The following is a 22,914-nucleotide window of genomic DNA, read 5'->3' on the forward strand; positions in this document are numbered from 1 at the left end:
GGCTGCTTGGGAAGGGGTGCGTGGGGCGGGGAGGCGGGGCTGGGCTCTCCTGGGACGACCCTGCCACACCGTAGCGGTTGAAGACGCGGGGTCACGGTGACTTTCCTCTTTCAAGGTGGTGGAGAGTTGGGGAGAACCAGAGCACAGATCGTTTCCTCCTTTACCTTCTTGCCGCCAAGGCCGGAGGAGGAGGGCCCTGCCTCCTCTGGGAAGTAACAGTCTGTGGCCGGAGCAGCCCGGAACGAAGACGTTGTCATCACAGGTAAATAGAAGGTTTGATTTACTCATTTTTTTCCAGACTGAAATATTGAAGTCTTTACTTCCATTGCTCTACAGACTAGCAATTTGAGGGTTAATTACTACCTTGCTGATGCCATAGTTAGGTCTATTTTCATTTCTTTGAAAGTAAGATAAATGTGGGTAAGTTCTTTTAAGTTCTAAAAACTTGATCGTGTCAGTGTTCTTTAGGAACTTTCTTTATGGCAGGCTGGTTCCATGTAATTTAAAACTAGATAATATGACTGTGAGAAATGTTTTCACTTAACAGACACTTGAGTTACAGACGCTGACAAGTCAGGAGTCGTGCCACCTCTTAGCTGTTTTAATTCCAATTTGAATATCAAGCAGATGCTTGCCAAGCTGGTAGGCCAGGTCTAGAACTGCCATCAGCCAGGACGGTGATACCCTGGAGGAGATGGTTCAGGTTGAGTGGTTCACTGGTTACCGAGGGACCAGGCAGGGAGCCTGACAAACTTCTACACAACTTGGAAATAACAGCAAATTAATTGACCACAGAAAGCAATGTTTTCCCTCTTCTCACATCTTGGACGTGTGAAAGTTATTTCATAGTCATAAAGTAATTGTTGTTACTAGCTCATGTTTGTCCAACTTGTACCCAGATTTTTAAACATAGTGTGTGTATGTGGGAGAGAGCATGAGAGAGGGAAGAAAAAAAAAATGTGTTTCTTCTATAGAAACTATTTTAGAAGCTGCTTTATTAAGCATTGGGTTATGGAAAATCTTTTCATGTGAATAAATGTTTGTGTCTATATCATATATTTCATCATGCTTAGAATAATTATTAAGCTGATTCTTTAATAGATGTACATTTTAAAATTCATATATTCTATAAATGTTTACTGAGTTTTTAGCTGCCCTGGGATATTGTGTTTAGTATTGGGGAAGGCTGCTGTGAATCTACTCACGAAGCTGATTTTTATACCAGAATATAAAAAAGGAGCTGAAAGAAGATGAAACTGGGGTGCAGAAAGGGAATCTATTTTTTCCATATACCTTGTGGTTATAATTATATATGATATAATAAATCAAATCATATGTTATATGATATGTTATAAATGATTGTTAACCAGTGCTTTTTTTTTTTGATGTGTTGTCTGTGAGCATCTGTTTTTATAAGGATTAAGTAATCATCTTTAAAAACTTCTATTAAAACATTTCTTTGCTTACTGTAAACATATTTTAAACATGCCACATTTCTCTATTTCCTCTTTTAGTCTTGTGTGAATGAATATATCCTTAACGGCAGAATGTCTTAACTTCCAAGGGACCGGCGTTGGGGGTGAATGTCTGTACTAATTTTGTTCCATTGCAGTTAGAGGATGTGGCTTTTTGGGAATTTGAGGGCCTCTGTTTTTGTTCCTGGTTTTCGTGGCTTGGTATAGACTTCATAGACACTTCAAGTAATGCCATAGTTTCTGTTTGTAGGATAGACGTGTGCTGTCTGTTACTTCTGCCTTAGTAGTTACATAGAACAGGCCAGCTCGCCTCTAAGGCCATGTGGTTGGGGAAAATCAGGCAAAGAATTTTAATTTCCGACTTGGCGTGAAGATAGTGTTAAGGTTAAGAACCAAACAGGGAAAGCCCTTGATGTCCCGGTGGGCCAGATTTGACAGAACTTGTTTTTACTTCCCCGTATTTCTCCCACTCGCATGCAGTGACCTGTCCGATGGGGAAGAGACCTCACCCAGTCTGGTTGGCTTGCTGTTTGGAGCGGTGTTCATTCTTTGCTTCTGGAACATCTAACTGGCATCTTCTTGTCGCAGTATCGGGGAGGGGTTTATGCACCTCAAAAGATGGAGCGTTTACTCCTTAGGAGGTCCGACCTCGTATATAGTGATTTTGGTAGCTGAGCCGTGTTTGTTTTGCGGTCACATCAGAGAAGCAGTCTGACGGAGCGGAGGAGGTGTTAGGTCATTGCGAGGTTTGATTTTTGTCCCTTCGGGGCCGCCCGCTGGGCCAGGGGACCTCTGCCCCCCTCTCTAGATGCTGATTTTTCATCACAAAATGGCTTTCCGCTCCGCTCCACCTCTTTGAAGGGTTAGGAGGCTCAAACTTGGTGGCAGAGAGGTGCGGGTAAAGATTCTCGGGGGCATGTAAGAAGCCGGTCTCGCCCAGTCGGGGTCTGAGGGAGCACGCCTGTGCTGCCTGCCCGGATCTGGTGCCTGTGTTATTTTGGCTCTGCCCGTTGGATGATTTTTCAAAGGCTTTTGGAAAGAAGCACATCCCCCACCTTGCATATACACTTTTATTAAAACAATTTTTCCTTTCCTTTTCTTATTCTTTTTTAAAATGTTTGTCTATTTATATATTCATCCCTGGCTGAGCTGGGTCTTAGTTGCTGTGAAGGCTTTTCTCTAGCTGCAGAGCGAGGGGGCTTCTCCTTCCGGGGGCTTTGGTGAAGCACACTCTTAAGTGTGTTGGCTTCAGCAGTTACGGCACGTGGGCTCAGTAGTTGCCCAACCAGGGGTCAAACCTGGGCCCCCTGCACTGGGGGCATGGAGTCTTAACCACTGGGTCACCAGGGACGTCCACGTGCTCAGGTTTTGATGGTGATGTATTCTCCATTTGTCTTTCCTCTGGTATCCGCAGACCCTGAAAACAGTTGGTCCTCATCCTTGGAGGGTCTCTGGAAATGGAGGCTGAATGGCGTCTTCTTCCACTGAGTCTAAGTCGATGAGCCAGACAGTGTGTCAGGCACTTTTGCCCGGCTCGCCCTGTATCCCGAGTAGGACCTCGACGTCCACAGATTCTGTATCCCCAGATTCAACCAACCATGGATGGAAAATATTCGAGGGGAAAAAAGTTCCAGAAAGTTCCAAAAACCAAGACTTGAACTTGCCACCGGCCAATAGCTATACATTGTATCTGCAACTATTTACATTGCATGCAGGTGGCATTGAGTATTGCACGTAATCTCCAGGTGGTTTAAAGTCTGTGAAGGATGTGTGTAGGTTGTATGCAAACGCTAAACCTTTTAGGGGACCTGAGCACGGTGGGCAGGTTTTGGTGCCCCCGAGGGGCCTGGGACCATCCTTGAGGATGCCGACGGGCGACTGTGCCTGGGCCCTGAACCACCAAAACATGAACAGAATTGAATTCAGCGAGTATCTGCCGATTTCTTTTACAGTGCTCAGATGTGGGTGGGAACTAGTCGGGGGGACTTAGAAGTCCAGCAGGAGCCTACCCACCCCTGCTGGAGGACTTCCCCTTGGCATTTTGCAGCTCCCCTCACACCCAGATGGCCAGAACCCCTCCTTCCATCTGCACTAGACAGGCGTGCGGGACACGTGGCTCCCACACATAGGTGTTTAAAGGTGGCAGCCGCCGTTCAGATTACTCTCTTTATAATTATCACTAGATCTGGGGTATGTGTGCCAAGTTGCTTCAGTCGTGTCTGGCTCTTTGCGACTCTGTGGGCTGCAGCTCTCCAGGCTCATCTGTCCTTGGTATTCTGCAAGAATACTGGAGTGGGGTGCCATTTCCTCCTCCAGGGGATCCTCCCGACCCAGGGATTGAACCCCCGTCTCTTGCATCCCCTGCATTGGCAGAAGGGCTCTTTACCACTAGTGCTACCTGGGAAGCCCAGATTTGGGGTATATTAAGCATGAAATAGAGTTTCTACAAGGAGGCCTAAGCAGATGATTAAATAAATTGCTCTTTCTGCAAGATCATGCGTTCTAATTCCAAACAATTGACTCAGAAGGAAAGAGTTGTGTTCTAAATCTTTGTGAGTTGGAACGTGTGCTGTTATTTAACAGGGCAAGGGTCCTGTTGGCTCTCCAACTGTGAAGATAAGATACACACAGGAGAAATTAGAGAAAGCACTGCAGAGGTTTGTCTTCTGTATTCAGATGCCACACTCGTCGCTTGGCTTTTAATTTTTTAAAAATTTTTGTTGCAGTAGAGTTCATTTACAGGGTTGTGTTAATTTCTGCTGCACAGCAGAGCGACTCAGTTATATATACATATATATGTTCTTTCGTATTCTTTTCCATCATAGTTTATCACAGGAGATTGAATATAGTTCCCACCTGACTGCTTTTACTTTGCTTTATTTAAAGAGATTTGTGGAGCTTCCCAGGTGGCACAGTGGTTAAGAATCCACCTGCCAAGGCAGGAGACACAAGAGATGGGGGTTTGATCCCTAGATGGAGAAGATCTCTTGGTGGAGGCAATGGCAACCCACTCCAGTATTCTTGCCTGGAAAATTCCATGGGCAGTGGAGGCTGGGAGTGTGTAGTCCATGGGGCCACAAGGAGGAGTTTGAAAATCAAAGGCAGAATGAATTGTCTCAAAGGTTATGAAGCTTCACAGGAAAGGTTGGAGATATTAATACAGTTAAGTAAACAGTATACCGTGGTTCCTTACCCCCTCCCCCAAGTTTTAAGAGCAAGTGGGGCACCAAGTTCCCTGAGGCCATTTGCAACTGCATACATCTGTGGTTATGTGATAACCACACCGAGGTGACAAGTTGCCAAGTTCTAGTAAAACAGACCAAGTCATCTAGAGGTTGACACGTGGCCATGTCTCTTTCGGAAATGTTCTAAGAAACTGTTAGCCTGACATGTATTTAAGGGCATATTTACAGTGCAGCAATGTGGCTAGTAAAACAGAGGACTCAAGTGACAATCAGATCTTGATGATCTGAAATCAAGTTTTCTTCTATTACCTGTATGTTAATGGGATTTTTTTTAACCGAAAAAATTTCAGAAGCATTTTCAGGCAATGTTCCTCCTTGGAGAAGTTGACGTTAGGCTGCCAGCATGAAGAATGTATGTCCCCTCTGTCAAGGACTGTGAATCAATTTGATAAATTCTAATTGGTAATCTCATTTTGGCTCATGTTATGGGTCAGTTTGATAAGTGGATTATTGTCTTATTTTATTCTCTATCCACTCACTTTATTTCCGATTTTCTTTATCTGTGTATTGGGGACGGGATTAACAGGAGTGATGTACAAAAGGAAAATGGTTCCGAGCAATTTGAAATTTGGTTTAAATAGAAGCATCTCTTGCTGTACTGAAGTTATTTATAGTCCAAACAAAAAGGCAGTATTGGATGTGTTAACAATATCCTTGGACTTTAGGACTTTTGGGGGTATATCTTGCTTGAATATTATGATCACCTGTTCTTCTCCACCTTGAAACCTGTTGCAGAATCTATCCCCACCTCTAGGCAAAGGGACTCCAGCCCCATCCCAGCAAGGTCCCCCTGACTGTTCACAGCTATCGGTCCAGAGCACACGTAGGTTCAGGAAAGAGCCTCTTTCTTTCTCTCTCCTTTCCTTCAAATTCTCACTTCTCAAGAGCTGTTTCCAGGAAGAAAGGCATTCCAGTGCGGTGCTTCTCAAGCCATGAAAGTAAAGCTCATCCGCCACCTTCAGGCGGGGGTCCCAACAGAGAAGGGCGGTTGAAAAAAACTCACAAAGTTCAGCTGTGCAAAAAGCCACGGCAGGAGCTTGTGGGGGGAGACATTCGACCACAAAGGCTTCAAAAAAGAAGAGGCGTGCGGAGAAAGGCATCAGAGTGTCCACACGCAAACGTTGCTTGAGAGAAGAAAACAAACAGCCCAAACAGGGTTCCAAGAATGTGTTGGACAAGCCATGCCAGAAGGTCGAGAGGGTAGAAATACTGATGTCTGAGCCAGAGACAGAAGGTCCTGGACCTGGGGAAGGAGGAAAGGGCAGGGTGCCCGCATCCCTGGGGAGGGGAGAGGGAGGGCGGGTCTAGACGCTGGCTCTCCAGTGGTGGGGGGCTCTGCCAGCATCCACCCAAGCAGCCTGGAAACAGCGCAGGGGCAGGAAGACCCCTCCAGTGCTGGTGTGTTGGATGGAAAGAGGAAGGCCCCCATCCTGGCCGACGGTGACAGTGGCCGGTGGCGAGAGGAAGGGCTCCGGGAAGAGCGGGACTGAGTCTTTCCAAGTCTAGCTTTGTGTGTGGATGTTGGTATCTAGCAGAACACAGCACTGTCAGTCCATATTTCAGGAAAACAAATCTTTTAAACAAGCCTACTTAGCAGGTTATCAATATAAAAAAAAAAAAGGGTATTTTCTTTCACTCTGGAAACCAAAAATTATCGACTTTTTTCCTACTGCTTTCTCTTTACTTAGAGGAAGGCAGCAAAGTTAGCTTTCAGTGTCTAGGTCAGAAGTCTAAGTGAAAGTGAATATTTAACCACATTCAAGGACGGCTGATGATCTTTAGTACTAAGGGAGGCACGGGACTTAAGAGAAAGAAAATTCTAGAAGGGAAAAAAAAAAGTAGCCAGAAAAGCAGATAAACCCATGACTGGTTCACGGACTGGTGAAAGGGCACAAACCGAAGAAGGGCTCAGCAACTCTGTGCGGAGCGGATGAGTTCAAGCGTGGGCTTTCATAGCGGGAGAGGGCGTTTTCTAGAAGACGTTTCAGAAAGCCCCATGGCCACTTGCGATGTCAGATCTGGTGTGGCCTCTTTGAGAACGAGACCTCTGAGAGACAAAAGCTAGTAAATAAAATTTAGGAAAGGGGCCACTTTAAGAGATGAGAAGATGGTATTCCAGCCGAAGAAGGTATCAGCACCTCCATCCAGCTGACGTCTTCATCTTTGTATTGTGTGTGTGTGTGTGTGTGTGTGTGTGTGTGCGCGCGCGTGTGCGCCCAGTCATGTCCCGCTCTTTTCAGACCCCAGGCCACACTCTTTGTAGCCCACCAGCCTCTGCTGTCCATGGGATTTCCCAGCCAAGAATACTGGAGTGGGTTGCCGTGCCCTCCGCCAGGGGATCTTCCCGACCCAGGGATTGAACCCACAGCTCCTGCACTGGCAGGCGGGTTCTTTAGCGCTCAGCCACCCGGGAAGCCCTCATCTTCGTAGACATGAAGTTAGACTGAACTACGGCAGCGGAGGCTCAGCAGAGCGGCACTTTGCCATCGCTGTTGTGACAGGGCCCCCACGCTCGCCAGCCTGCCTCCCTGAGACTCAGACTCAGAGTGTCGGCTCTGAGCCCCCCGTGTTTCCCCTCCCTGGCCTTGGTCTTCCCCTAGTCCAGTAAGTGGTCTCCCACTGCGGCCCTGGAGGCTCTTGGCCGGCCGCCGGCATTGCCCGTCCCCCGGCATCGCCCGTCCCCCGTTCCCCTAGTCTACAGGTGGGGGATGCTTGTGCTCTGAGCGCAAGCCTGTTGCCTGGCGCGGAGGAAGAATGCCTTTTATTTTCATTATCGTTACTTTCGGCCACTCCTTGAAGCTTGTGGGGTCCAAGATCGTAGTTCCCTGTCCAGGGATCAAACCTGGACCCCCTGCAGCGAAAGTGGAGTCCTAACCCCTGGGCCACCAGGGAATTCCCAAGAAGGCTTTCCAAAAAATTTTACTTTATTCAAGAATTTGTTGTTGTTCAGTCTCCAAAGTCACGTCCAACTCTCTGTGACCCCATGGACTGGAGCACGCCAGGCTTCCCCGTCCTTCACCAACTCCTAGAGTTTGTTCACGCCCAAGTCCACTGAGTCGGTGATGCCATCCAGCCCTCCCATCCTCTGCCTGCCTCTCCTCCTGCCCTCAGCCTTTCCCAGCATCAGGGCCTTTCCAGTGAGTCTGCTCTTCACATTGGGCGTCCAGAGTATTAGAGCTTTAGCATCAGCCCTTCCAATGAATTCATTCGGGGTTAGCTATGACAGACCTAAGGAGCGTATTAAAAAGCAGAGACATCTCTTTTCCAATGAAGGTCCATACACTCAAAGCTATGGCTTTTCCAAGTGTGGTTATTTAGAGTGTTGTGTTAATTTCTGCTGTATAGGACGTAAGATTGTTACACACATACACACGTGTATATTCATTTTCCGGTTCTTTCCCATTATGGTTTATCATAGGGCATTGGGCTACACAACAGGACCTTGTTGTTGGGGCTTCATTGTTTCCTGGCTTGTTATGAACTCTCTAGCTGTGACATGGACTTACTTGTCCTTGTTTGTTGGCTCTGGTGGTGACTGGAGGGCAGGGCCTTGACGCCCAGAGGCCCACGTGCTTCCTCTGTGGCCAGCTCCTCGTCTGTGCCAGAGAAGCTCGCTCACCCTGCTGCTCACCCTTCCTTTTTCCCTACCTCTACCCCAGAGATCTCAGTGAAAATCACTCTTAGGGAAGCCTTCCAGGCCTGCCTGCCCGGGGCAGGTCTGTCTGGCGCAGCGTCCGGCACGTTTGCCTGCGTGCTCGCCCGTCATGTGTTCATCGTGGCCTTTTAGTGCAAGCCGCCCTCCCCAGCTGAGTCGCAGACCCTCTGGGGCAGGAAACCACAGATGCCTCGCGCTCTAATCACCGGAATGTGCACCAGCAGGGGCTGCAGGACAATCTGCGTGAGCTCTGGCTCGGCTGCCCCTCCGTTTGAGATTCCTTCCAGGCCTAATCAGATACCGCCTCCTTCCAGAAGCCTTCCTTGATTCCTACCTGAGAGAGAGGCAGGCATTTTGCCGCTCAGACACCCCACTGCGGTTTGCATCTCTCTGGTTGGACATGTTCTACCTTCACGTCTGCAGCTGTTTATCGAGTACTTCAGCCGTTCATTCCTGAGCTCATCTGTTTATTCAACACACCTTTCCTGAGCCCCTGCTACGGGCCAGGCAGTGTTCCCAGCGCTGGGCGCAGCAGCGGAAAAGGGCAGCCCGTGTTCCCTGCCGTCAGGAAGCGCCGCGTCCCATGGCAAGCGGGACCCCTGGGCTCAGGATTCAGGCAGGTACCCAAGCAAGGCGGTGCTGCGTGGGGACAGCCAGCCCAGGAGACCTGATGGGCGAGGCTGGACTTCTCCGAGCCTCCGGGGGGCCGGGGGGGACAGCAACGATTTAATAGGGGTCTGCACACGCGCCTCGAGTAATATTTGTCTTTAACACGTCCTTTCAACTGGAGCAGCAGCCCCCAGCCTTTCTGACGCAGGGCAAGTTAGAAGACAGTTTCTGGGTTCGTGGAAGACAGCTTTTCCACAGACCAGGGTGGGGCTGGGGGATGGTTTGGGGACAATTCGAGCACATTCCGTTTATTGTGTACTTCATTTCTGTTTTTATTACACTGTGATGTGTCATGAGATAATTACAGAACTCACCGTAGTACAAAGTCAGCGGGAGCCCTGGGCTTGTTCTCCTGCAGCTAGACGGTGGCGGGGTCGGGAGGGGGGGGCGTGGGAAGCAGCTGTAAATACAGATGAAGGCTTCACTTGCTTGCCCACTGCTCGCCGCCTCCTGTGGGGCTCACTTCCTAACAAGCCACAGGGCGGCGCGTGGCCGTGGCCAGGGCTTGGGGACTCCTGAACTACAGGAGCTGAGTTGGGAGAAAGGAAACGCGTGAACGCGAGGGACCCGAGCCCTTGTTGCACCCGTCTCAGCTCTTCTGATGGTTACCTTCTTATTTCTCTTGGCATCACGTGTTCAGCTGAAATCCTTCTGCCCCGCTCAGGTCAGCCAGATTTAAACCTTAGAGGCATAGAGACTCCCACCCCACACCTAGTGACCTGTCTCCAGGAAGCACAACACTTGACTTGCGGGGTCTGCTGCCTCTGTCGCCGATGGCTAGGCATGAGGCGTGGAGAACCCTGCCGAGCAGTGATTCGGTCCTCATCGTGTGAGCGGGGTAGTTGCTTCCTGGAGGAGCCGGGCGTGAGGGATCGGGCGTGTCATCAGCCCGCCGTTGTTTGCTGCCACAGAAGCGAATGAGGCAAACTGTTCCTTAGACATACGCAAGCCCCTTTCCTAGGACCATAGATGGGTGAGGTCTGTGCCTCCTGGCTTCTTGCTCCGTGGCTGAGGTGGTGGGGAGAGAGGCTGTACCCTGCCCAGGAGGTCAGGAGCTCGGTCACGGCAGGTGGGAGCAGGGCTGGCCTCTGGAGATGCTGGAGAGCCTCCGTGGTTGCCCTGCTCCAAGGGCGGGATGTGTGTCGGGTCAGCTTCTAACACCAGACTCGCCTCTTTGTATTGCTGAGTCGCTCAGTTGCGTCCGACTCTTCGAGACCCCATGGATTGTAGCCCGCCAGGCTCCTCTGTCCATGGGATTTCCCAGGCAAGAACACTGGAGTGGGCTGCCATTTCCTCTTCCAGAGGATCTCCCTGACCCAGGGATTGAACCTCTGTCTCATGTGTCTTCTGAATTGGCAGGCAGATTCTTTACCACTGAGCCACCTGTCCCTAAAATCCAGACAGTGGAGGTGGGTTTCAGGTCTTTTTAAAGTCTAGTTTACTGAGGTATAATTTACATGCAATAAAATCCATCCTTTTTGGATGGACAGTTCGGTGCGTTCTGAACATCCTCCATGCCTGTTTTCTTCCTGGTTGTCAACCAGAGGTGCCCACATTCCTTGGCTCATGGCCCCGTATGGTTTTCCAAACCTGCTGTGTGGGTGTAGTCCTTCTCATGCCCTGAACCTCTCCCACCTCCTCTTCTGCCTCATTTCAGCCAGAGAAGGTTCTCTGCTTTTTACAGGCTCAAAAGTGGAGATGTGGACAGAGGAGCTTAGTAAAAGTGACTTATCCACATGCTTGCTGAAAATGGTTGAAAGTACCACACAGGAAGTGAGCCTAGCCCTTTCCCCCATCACATTAATAGAACTCTCTAAGATAGTTCACGACATTGAAAGTACAAAGGATAAAATGTTGGACCCAGATTCAAACTTAGAAAGGAGGATTTTTCTGGGCTCCGAAATCACTGCAGACCGTGACCGCAGCCATGAAATTCGAAGACACTTGCTCCTTGGAAGGAGAGCTGTGACAAACCCAGACAGCGCATTAAAATGAGACATCACTTTGCTGACAAAGGTCTGTCTAGTCAAAGCTATGGTTTTCCAGTAGTCGTGTATGGATGTGAGAGTTGGACCATAAAGAAGGCTGAGCACCGAAGAACTGATGCTTTCAAACTGTGGTGCTAGAGAAGACCCTTGAGAGTCCCTTGGACAGCAAGGAGATCAAACCAGTCCATCCTAAAGGAAATCAACCAACCTTCCTGAATAGTCACTGGAAGGACTGGTACTGAAGCTGAGGCTCCGACACTTTGGAGCAACTGGAGAAAGCCCTCGCAGCAATGAAGACCCAGCACAACCAAAAATTAATTAATTTTTAAAAATAACCTGGGCATTTTTTTTAAGTAATCAAACATCAACAAGCATGAAATGCTTCTGGATAAAATGCCTAAGATCTGAACAATGAAATCTACCAAACGTGGCTGAGAGGAATTTTGAAAAACCTGAATAAATGGCGAGTCACAGCATGCTCTCGCGTTATCAGGCTCAGTATCATTAAGACGGCAGTTCTTCCCAAATGATCTACAGATTCAGTGATCAAAGTCAGATCTCAGCATGCCTGTTTGTAGAAGCTGACAAACTGATTCTAACATTATATGGAAACGCAATGGACCTGGAGTGGCTAAAACAACGTTGGAAAAGAAGAATGGAGAGGAAGCACTTGGACTATCTGGTTTCAAGAATGATAGAGCCACAGTCTCAAGACAGTATAGTATCGATATGAAAACAGAAAAACAGAGGAACGGCACAGAACAGCAAGTTCAGAAATAGACCCGACTGCGTGGCCAGCTGATTGTGAACAGGGTGACGGACTGTTTCCATGGGAGAAGACGCTTTTTTTCAACAATTCATGCTGGAACGATTGGCTAGCCACATGCAAGAGAACAAATCCCAGCCCCCATATCACGTCATATTAAAAAGGAAGAACTGGAAGTGGGCCATTGACCTAAGCTAAAGAGCGAGAACTACGGAAGCTTCTAGAAGAAACAGAGTCCATCTTAGTGATTCCGGGTTGGTAAAGATCATAATGAAAAAATACAAGCTATTGAAGAAATCTAATAAATTAGACTTCCATCAAAATTATAAACTTTTGGGTTTCCCTTGCGGCTCAAACCAGTCCATCCTAAAGGAAATCAACCAACCTTCCTGAATATTCATTGGAAGGACTGGTACTGAAGCTGAGGTAAAGAGTCCACTTGCCAATCCAAGAGACATAGGTTCGATCCCCAGTCTGGGAAGATCCCACAGGCTGTGGAACAAGTAAGCCCGTGTGCCACAACTACTGAGGCTGTGCTCCACAACAAGAGAAGCCGCTGCAGTGAGAAACCCACCCACCATAATAAGAAGCACCCACAGCTTGCTACAACGAGAGAAAAAAACGCAGCAATGGAGACCCACCACAACCATAAATAAATAAATAAAATTTTAAAAAGTATAATCTTTTTCTCATCAAAAGGCATTTAAGAAAGTAAAAGACAAGCTCCAGACTTGGAGAAAATATTTGCAGAACATGTGCCTGACAAAGAGCTTGTGTCTGTAAAGAACTCTCACAATTCAGTAAGAAGACAACAAGCAAGCCAGTTAAGAATGAAAGCGAAAATGGGCAAAATATTTGAACAGATTCTTCAGCAAAAGGTATTAGATGGCAAGTAAGCACATGAAAAGGTGTTCAACATCATTAGTCATTAGGAAAATGTAAATTAATAGCAGCAGATATTGCTATTAGTAGTGAAGTGTTAGTCTATCAGTTGTGACCGACTCTTTGCCATCCCGTGGACTGTAGCCCACCAGGCTCCTCTGTCCGTGGAATTCTCTGGACAAGATTACTGGAGTGAGTTGCCATTCTCTTCTCCAGAGGTTCTTCCCAACCCAGGGATCAAACCTGGGTCTCCTGCTTTGCAGGCAGATTCTTTACTGTCCAAGCCAGCAGGGAAGCCTGCTGTCAGTAGTAGAGAGATATTAAACCCCAGCCAGAATGGCTACATTAAGAAGACTGGCCAAGTGTCAAGTCTGAGGATGTGGTCTGGCAGGAACTCATGCTGCTGATGGGACTGCAAACTGGTACCGCCTCTTTGTAAGACATTTTGGCAAGTGATATCACTGACGCTGTCACCGAAAATATCATATACCTGAAGGACCCAAACTGAAGTCTACAGACTACATGATTCCAACTCTGTGACATTCTGGAAAAGGCAAAACTATGGAGACAGTTAGAAGATCAGTGGTTGCCCAGGGTTGGGTGGAGGAAAGGATGTGTCAGAGCGCAGAGGCCTTTTAGGTCAGTGAAGCTACCCTGTATGACACTGTAATAGGCACTTGCTATTTTTCAGTTGCTCAGTTGTATCCAACCCCTCCCCATGGACTGCAGCACGCCAGGCTTCCCTGTCCTTCACTATCTCCCAGAGTTTGCTCAGACTTATGTCCCCTGAGTCAGTGATTCCACCATCCCTCTCATCCTCTGTCATCCCCTTCTCCTCCCGCCCTCAATGTTTCCCAGCATCAGGGTCTTTTCAAATGAGTCAGTTCTTCACACCAGGTGGCCAAAATACTGGAGCTTCAGCCTCAGCATCAGCCCTTCCAATGAATATTCAGGGTTGATTTCCTTTAGGATTGGCTGGTTGGATCTCCTTGCAGTCCAAGGGACTCTCAAGTGTCTTCAGCACCACAGTTCAAAAGCATTAATGCTTCGACACTCAGCCTTCTTTATTGTCTCACATCCGTACGTGACCACTGGAAAAACCATAGCTTATTTATATCCTTATATGTTTGTACCGCAGAGCGTACAACAGCAAGAGCGCACCCTGGTGTAAACTGTGGGCTTTAATCAGCGCACTGACATTGGCTCAGCAGTGTAAACTGTGGACTTTAATCAGCGCACTGACATTGGCTCAGCAGTGTAAACTGTGGACTTTAATCAGCGCACTGACATTGGCTCATCAGTGGTAATGACGCTACCAAGATGTTACTAATGGGAGAACAGGGAACTTTCTGTACTTTCTTCTAAGTTTTCCTGTAAACTTTGAACTACGCTAAATAGAACACACTGGTGGTTGCCAAGAAGGGAGGGGCTTGGGGGAGAGGTGGCGTGGAACACTGGGGTTAACAGATCTAAGCGTTTCTATATCAGATAGAGAAACAAGGAGGTCCTACTATACAGCACAGAGACCTATATTCAATGTTTTATGATAACCAGGATGGAAAAGAATGCTAAAAACAGGATGTATGTCTGTGCATAACGGAATCTTGTGCTGTGCAGCAGAAATGAAGTCAGCATTATAAATCAACTGTACTTCAGTTCAAAGAATTGGAAAAAAGCTCTCTAATAGAATCCAGTCTATTAAGAATTAAATTAGACTGCATATGTCATGTACCTAAGAATAAACCTATTAAGGAAGCAGGTATACAAGACCTCTACTCAGATAATTGACCCCACTGCTGACATTAACATGGGTGCGTGCTTAGTCGCTCTGTTGTGTCCGACTCTTTGGGACCCCAAGGACTGCAGCCCACCAGGCTCCTCTGTCCATGGGACTCTCCAGGCAAGAACACTGGAGCAGGTCGCCATTTCCCTCTCCAGGGGATCTTCCCGACCCAGGCATCGAACCCGAGTGTTGACACTAAATGTAGCCCAAATAAACAGATGGCTGTACAGTGTTTTGGGAAGGGGTCAGTTCTCTCTGGAAAGGCCTCATGTACCAAAATCAGGGCTGGTTTCCTTTAGTGACCTGTAAGTTCACCACCAAGTTCACGTGGGCATCTCGACTGCGCTCAGCTGAATGGTGTGGACTCTGGAAACTGGTTACAGACCGTAATTGGCCCTGACACCCCCCATGCACTGTTCCCCAGAACGTCTTCTTCAGGAACTTTGCCATCTTTTTTTCCCCTTAAATGGATCGCTCTGTTCTCTTACCTTTCTTGTCACTTGAAGTTGCATAAATCCCTGTTTCTTCAGAAGAGCACCTGCTCCATGCCCGGCCTCAGCCCTTTGACCCTTGGTTGTGTTCCCCACGTAAACTCCTTTCGCTGGTTCATTGCTTGAAATGATATGAGGTGTTTTTGTAAGAAAGGGATCAATGTCCAGAGTGTAGCACTGATGTTAGGTTGAATCCATCTGTATTTATTGAACACCTGCCTTTTGGGCTGTGAACACTGCCTTAAGGAGTCCCAGATCAGCTGGGCATTTAGACATCAATCAGTTCAGTCGCTCAGTCATGTCTGACTCTTTTCAACCCCATGGACTGCAGCATGCCAGGACTCCTTGTCCATCACCAACTCTCAGGGCTTACTCAAACTCATATCCATCGAGTTGGTGATGCCATCCAACCATCTCATCCTCTGTCTTCCCCTTCTCCTGCCTTCAGTCTTTCCCAGCATCAGGGTCTTTTCCAGTGAGTCAGTTCTGCACATCAGGTGGCCAAACTACAGACATCAATCTATTTCAATCAATTCCTGTGATGTGAAGGTTGGGGTCCTTCCATCTGATGAATCCAGGAAAGTTTCAGGGAGAAATTGTATTTGAGCTTCCCCTGACATGTATGGGAATGGGAGGCATTCCAGGCAGAGGAATAGGGTAAAGTATAGAGGCTAGAAATTAGGAGGTGGGTCTGGCAAGGCCCTGAATAGTTTATTTTGGAACACAGGGTTGCAAAGGGGAATGAAGAGACACTGGATCAGTTCAGGGTAAAACTTCTGCAAATGTTTATTAAGCTCCTTCTCTGTGCTAGGCATCATTCTTAAGCACTGGTTGAGGGATACATAAAGGAGCAAAAATCCACAAATCTCTTTTCTTGGAGAGCTGGCTCTCTGGTGGGGAGAGATGTACAATCAGCCCAGTGGACACATCTGAGCTTGGCTTGGTGTGTTCAGAGATGCTGTGTGTGGGCAGGTGGGCAAGCGTGCATGCAGGGAAGGGCCAGGGCACTGGAAGGATGGCCAAGTGGCCTCACCGAGAAAATGATGTCTGAGAAAGGACTGGAAGGTGAGAGGCTCCACAGATTGCAGGGGTGGGTAGTGTCCCGGGGCCAAGGGCAGCCGGGGCCAGGCTCGCCAGGGGAGCACGCGGAGGGGGGACACGTGGCGCCGGACACGTGGCGCCTGCAGGGAGGTGGCAGCAGGTCCCCTGGAGGGCCCTGGGGCCGCTGCGAGGCCTCTGGCTGTGTGCTCTGTGAACGCAGCGCCCCTGGGGCAGGGTCTGAGTCAGGGGCTGCCACACACCGCTCTTCAGCTGGTCCAGGCTCCCTCTGGCTGTCGTCTGGGTCTGGGGACAGAACCAGCAGGCCAGCCATGAGGCTCTTGGGGCTCACTGAGGACCCGGCAGAGAGCAGCTCGGGCTGCCGGGCGGCGTGGATGCGGTCCCGCGTGGAGCAGAGACGCTGACAGTTGAGCGGCCGTGTGGCCCTGGGTGATGCTTTCCCTGGGTCTCCTCATGCTCAGATGCTCAGTTGTGTCCGACTCTTTGCAGCCCCACGAACTGTAGCCCGGAGGCTCCTCTGTGTGGGGGGCTTCCCAGGCAAGAATACTGGAGTGGGCTGTCATTTCCTTCCTTACCTGTAAGTCCAGGTATTTGGAACCCATGCACCTCAGAGGGATGCGTAAAGCAGGGGTGGGGCCATCAGGGCGGGACCTCAGGATGCAACTGGCAGCGTCGCTGGTGACCCCTGGAGAGGGGAGCTGGCTAGCTGGCCAGTTAGGAGGGTGTGGCCGAAGTCCAAGTCGGGGAGGGGTGTGCTGCTGTGGGCTGGGCGGAGGCAGGATAGAGGCAAGGAACAATCTATCAAAACAAACAAGGAACAAGCAAACCAGACTGTCCAAAAGCCTCTAGGCTGGGGCTCTGTCAGCCCTCAAAGACCAAGGTCACGTCAGGGCATGCTGCTTAAGAGGCATGTGGACAGCTGTTCCCGCCCCCAGACCTACTCTCCCCGGCAGCGTGGCCGAGCAGAGCCTCCTGCGTGTCAGTCCCCGCTCCCCTCCCAGATTCGGTGCAGTGGATGCGAATAGCCAGTTACCGCAGATACAGGACCATCTCCTTCTCACAAGCCCCGGCGCGGGCTGTTGTGAATGAACCCTTCGTAGAGTTCCCGGCTCTCTTATTTTCACGCAGAGTCTCACCTGATAGCAGTAGACTCACTTTTCCCCGTTACACAGGTTGCTTCTGTTCCTTTCGGCTCCTTGTCACTTTAAGTCGCATTCACCCTGGTTTCTTTAGAAAAGCAATTGATCTACAGCCTGCTCCGGAAGAGGGCCCTTGGTTGCTTGTCACCAACATTCGCTAAATGTTGGAATTACAGAGCTGCTGAAAATCAGCGTTAGGTCAACCTCTTCTTGTTTGGGAATTTACAGAATAATTGTTTTCAGTTTTCTTTTATTTGTCGTGATGAATAAGAATGGAAGCTATGTGGCTCTGGGAACCTCTAGTTCCAAATAGGAAGGCCTGGGAAACATTGTCCAGCTGGCAAACAGACAAAAGTCGCTAGAGAGGCTGCGAGGCAGCTGAAGCACCCAGCTCTGGAAGGGCACCTGCGGCATCTCAAGGCAGAGGCTCTCCAGAAGCGCTGGCTCTTCTCCCCAGGTACCTACCGAAACGCGAGCTACTGTGTGCCTGTTACTCACTCAGTCGCGCCTGACTCTCTGCAACCCCATGGATGGTAGCCCGCCAGTCTCCTCTGTCCATGAAATTCTTCAGGCAAGAATACTGGAGTGGGTTGCCATTCCCTTAAAGCAATGTCTACGTTCTATTTAAAAACAGTAGTAGAAATGGTGAGCCTTTAAAAAGTCACTTTCATGAAAAGACAATAGCAGTGGAAGTATTTCACATTAAGAGAGAAATGACAACGAAATGCCATAGGTGACCCCCTCGCTAGACCCTGTACTGTTGGCAATAATGTCAAGGACATTATTGGGTCAGCTGATGAAAATTTGACCTTGAATCATAAAGCCTTGTATCTCTATTCAGTTGGCTGAAATTGATAAGTGTCCTGTAGATAAACGTACTCTAGTGTATAAGAGAATATCCTGATTCTTAGAAAATAGGTACTTCGTTATTGAGGGAGATAGAGTCATGCTTCAAATACACACACACACGCACACACACGCTGTATGGCTACCTACCTACAAAGACAGAGCAAGTGGGTAGAATGTTAATCATTAGTAAATATGATAAAGGGCACAGAGTTCACAATGTTCTCAATACTAGTCTGCGTGCACGCGCAATTTTTCTGTAAGTGAAATTACTTCCAAGTGAAAAAACCAAAAAAGCAAGCAAACAAAAGAGGACAGGTTCTACCGTCTATTACTTTTATTACCATGTTTACTAACCAAGCTGCAGATCAGAACTGTGAGTCTGAGCTCACCTGTTCTGAAAATATCACTCCTAATTTATCTTCCTCTTAGTACTTTTTTAAAATGAAAAAAATCTTTGAAATTTGACATAATTGTAGATTCACATGCAGTTGTAGGAAATAATTCAGAGATCTCTGTACTGTTCACACTGTGTTCCCCGTGGAAACACCTTATAAGACCACAGTGCCGCTTCACAGCCAGGATATAGTCATGTGTCCAGAACATTCCCATCTTCAGACCCACACCGATCTCTCAAACCCCAGCCTCTTCCTTACCCTGGTGGTCTGTTCTCCATTTCTATCAATGTATCCTTTTGAGAGTGGAACATAATGAGTCCAATAGAAGGTTGAGCGCTGAAGAATTGATGCTTTCGAAATGTGGTGCTGGAGAAGACTCTTGAGAATCCCTTCGATAGCAAGATCCAACCAGTCCATCCTAAAGGAGATCAACCCTGAATATTCATTGGAAGGACTGATGCTGAAGCTGAAGCTCCAATATTTTGACCACCTAAGGCAAAGAGCCTATTCATTGGAAAAGACCCTGATGCTGGGAAAGATTGAGGGCAGGAGGAGGAGGGGGCGGTGACAGAGGATGAGATGGTTGGATGGCATCACCGGCTCAATGGACGTGAGTTTGAGCAAGCCCTGGGAGGTCTGCAATCTGTGGGGTCACAGAAAGTCAGACGGGACTTAACGACTGAACAACGAACAGAAGTGGCATGCAACCTTTCGGTGCTAGCTTTTTCACACAGCGTAACTCTCAGGAGATTCATACAGGTTATTGGATATGTTAATAGTTCATTCCTTTTTTTGCTGAGTCGTATTATGTGGAACAGATAGACCAAGTTTTTGGAACCATTCACCATCAGAAGACATATGGAGTCTTTTCAGTTATGAGCTATTATGAATAAAGTTGCTCCGCAGGTTTTGAATAGCTCCATTGAGATGTCGTTTACATACCATACACTAGTATGTAACTGGTATGTTTAAACAATGGTTTAAAGTATACAATCCCATGGTTTCCATTATACTTATGGGGTTGTGCAACCATTGCCACAATCTAATTTTAGAACATCTTCATCACCCCCGGAAGAAACCACATACCCACTAACAATCGTGCCTCATTCCCTGCACACCCCACCCCGAGCCCTCAACAACCGCTCGTCTGCTTTGTCTCTACAGTTGGCCTATCGTGGACAGTTGCATATCAATGGATTTACCCAGTACACGGTCTCTTGTGCCTGGCTTCTTTCACTCAGTACAATGTTTTCAAGGGTCCTCCATGTCGTGTCACAAATCAATACTTCATTTCTTTTTGTCACCAAGAATATTGTATAGATACAGTGCATTTTGGGACTTCCCAGGTGGCGGTAGTGGTAAAGAACCTACCTGCCAGTGCAGGAGATGTGAGTTTGACCCCTGGGTCTGGAAGATGCCCTGGAGGAGGGCATGGCAGCCCACTCCAGTGTTCTTGCCTGGGGAATCCCACGGACAGAGGAGCCTGGCGGACTGCAGTCGGTGGGTTCGCAAGGAGCCGGGCGCACCTGGAGAGGCAGCGCACCCACGTGCCGGCCCGGAGCGCTTTCTTTACCCAGCAATCAGTCGGTGGACGTGTGAGTGGCCCCACTTCCTGGCTGTGATGAACAGCGCTGCTGTGGGCGCTGCGTGAACCGGCGTTCGTGGAGATCACTTCCTGGCTGTGATGAACAGCGCTGCTGTGGGCGCTGCGTGAACCGGCGTTTGTGGAGGCGTACCTTTCCGTTTTCTCTAGAAGCGGGATTGCTGTGCCATGTGGCGGCTCTATGTCTGACCCTCTGAGGAGCTGATAAACTGTTTTCCAAAGGGCTCCATCATGTTAGAATCTCGGTGGCAATGTGTGAGGGCTCCAGTTCCCCCACATCTTCCCCAGTACTTGTCATTGTCTGTTTTTTGTATTCTAGTCATTCTAGTGGATGTGAAGTGGTATCTCACTGTGGTTTTGATTTGCTTTTCCCTAACCAAAGACACTGAGCATCTTTTCATGCACCTGTTGGCCATTTGTATATCTCCTTTGGAGAAATGTCTACTTAAATCCTTTGCCCATTTTTTAATTGGGTATCTTCCTTTTTGTTGTTGAGCTGTGAGAGTACTTTGTATCTTCTGGATAGAAGTCTTGAGTCAGATATTTGATTTTCACGTTTTTGTCCCATTTTGTGAGTTGTCTTCACTTTCTTGATGATAATGTTTATAGCGCACTTTTTAAAAAGAATTCAACATCCAATTTGTTTTTTCCTTTTGATACTTGTGCCTCTGTATGTCTTCAGGTTTCTTTGTGAACGTGAGTTTTCATGTCACTGGCACACCCAAGAGTGCAATTGATGGGTCATATAACTTTATGTTAACCGTTTCACATTTCACATTAAAAAGATTGAGAGAAAGTGATTGTGACCTTGTGACCAACTTATTCTGTCTGTGTGAAAATGATTGGCTCCATTGTCTAAGATGGAACGGAGCTGATTTACTCTCCTGCCAGAGACAACCAGAAATCCAGACAGATGTATGAAACAATGTTTCCCTACATTGGACGCCAGGCAGTGAACGGCGCTGAAAACAAACAGGGTGAGAGGTGTGATGCGAGTGAGTTTCCAGGCTGCGGCGCCAGAAGGAGGCGCCAGGCAGAGCTTGGCAGGGTCTTTAAGCAGAGGAGATGGAGCTGAGAGTCTGCAGAGACCAAAGGGCCTAGTTTCCTAGGGCAGAGCACCAGAGGAGAAAGCTCCGAGCCTGCTACGTGCTGCCTGGTGCAGGCGTGTGAGTGAAGCTGCTTGAGGCCAGTGAAGGTGCCATCTGGGAGGACTGGAAGGGTCAGTGCCCAGCAGTCAAGCTGGGCCAGGAACAGTGCCTGGCACGCTAATGGGTCTGGGAACAGTGCCTGTTTCCACTTGCCAGTCTGGAAAACCTCACACTTCAAGAGGAATTGGACAGAGCACTCAGAAAGATCTTGCCCCAGTAGGGGGATATTTGCACTGGATTACATGCTGCTATGGTCCTGCCTGGCGATTCTCAAAATTAATATACAAAAGGATCTTTTCCAAGTAATTTAACTACATCCCAGAAGAAAAGCTCAAGGATCTTTATAGGAATACAGAATTACTCAGTACTGAGTAAGGTAAAAAGTAAATTACAGTGTCTGACATCTAATCAAGGATTACTAGATAAGCTAAAAAACCAGAAAAGAGGATCCATAATGGGGGGAGGGGTGGGGATCAATGAGTTGAAACTTACCCAGAACTGATATATACTGATGTGTATGTATGTTAGATTAAGCAGTAAAATAGTTATTATGACTTTAAAAAATGGAAAGAGCCGCCGCTATGCTGGTGAACAACAGCAGCCTAATGTATGCATAATTGGAGACCCTAGGGAAAAGTGGGGGCAGAAAAAGAACACTGGAAGAAATAACGGGGTCAGTTCTTTGGGAAGATTTACAGTTTTCCTTACGTTCATGTATCTAAGAACAGAACTTTAAAATACATGAAGCAAAAACTGAGAGAACTGCAAGGAGAAACAGACAAATATAAAATTACAGTCAGATAATTTACCAGATATAGGGAATATCAACAAGGATATGGAAGACTTGAACAATATTGTCAGTTTGATCTGACGTTTCTATATTGAACAACCTACCAAACAACAGCAGGCTGTGCATCCCTTTCAGGTGTACACAGAACATGTACCAGACACAGTGTATTCTGGGCCATAAAACACATCACAGTAAACTTTAAAAGGTTTAAGTCATATGAAGCAGATTCTCTGACATAACGGAATTGAATTAGAAGTCACTAACAAAAACGTGAGTGAAATATTTGGAAATTACATAGCATGCTTCCAAATAAGCCATGTATCAAAAAAGAAATCAAAGAAGAAATTAGAAAGTATTTTGAAATGAATGAAAATTAAAAACAACATGTTGAAATTTGTGGACTCTGCTATAGCAGTACTTAGATGCAAATTTATAACACTAAGCACCTTACTGGAAAAGAAGAAAGAACTCCTTAAGAATAGAAAAAAGAAGAGCAAATTAAACCCGATGTAAGTACAAAAAAGGACATAATAAAGATCAGGGAGAAATCAGTGAATAGAAAGCCAAACATAACTGAGAAGACCAATGAAATAGTAATACAAAGCTGGTTCTTGTGAAAAGATAAATAATATTGATAAACTTCTAGCCTGTTTTATTCAGAAAAAGAAGAAAAGATGCAAGCTACTAATATCTGCAGTGAGAGGGGTGACACCGCTACAGGCCCGACAGCTATCAAAGGATAGAAAGAAACCATTATGAACTTTATGCCAATAAATCTGGCAGTTCAGACAAAAAGGCAAGTTACTTGACATGTGCATATTTCCAAAACTAAACTCGAGAATCAATCAATCATCTATCTAGCCCTACATCTATTAAATAAATAAATTTGTAGTTTAAAAAATCTTTCCACAAAGAAACCTCAGGCTTAAATGGCTTCACTGGTAGATTCTACCAAATATCTAAAGAATAAATAATAC

The 22,914-nt window shown here is 47.4% G+C and overlaps 1 protein-coding gene across 3 annotated transcripts in view; it reads left to right on the forward strand.

The window, feature by feature from the left end:
- PPARA (peroxisome proliferator activated receptor alpha) overlaps window positions 1-22,914 on the forward strand; it is a 70,813-nt gene that overhangs the window by 1,009 nt on the left and 46,890 nt on the right. For all 3 annotated transcript variants that reach the window (XM_027968213.2, XM_042247880.1, XM_042247881.2), the window contains exon 2: window positions 116-262. The gene's annotated coding sequence lies outside the window, so the exon portion shown is untranslated. The remainder of the gene's footprint in view (window positions 1-115; window positions 263-22,914) is intronic.

This window comes from Ovis aries, chromosome 3, assembly GCF_016772045.2.
Source record: "Ovis aries strain OAR_USU_Benz2616 breed Rambouillet chromosome 3, ARS-UI_Ramb_v3.0, whole genome shotgun sequence".
Taxonomy (NCBI): domain Eukaryota; kingdom Metazoa; phylum Chordata; class Mammalia; order Artiodactyla; family Bovidae; genus Ovis; species Ovis aries.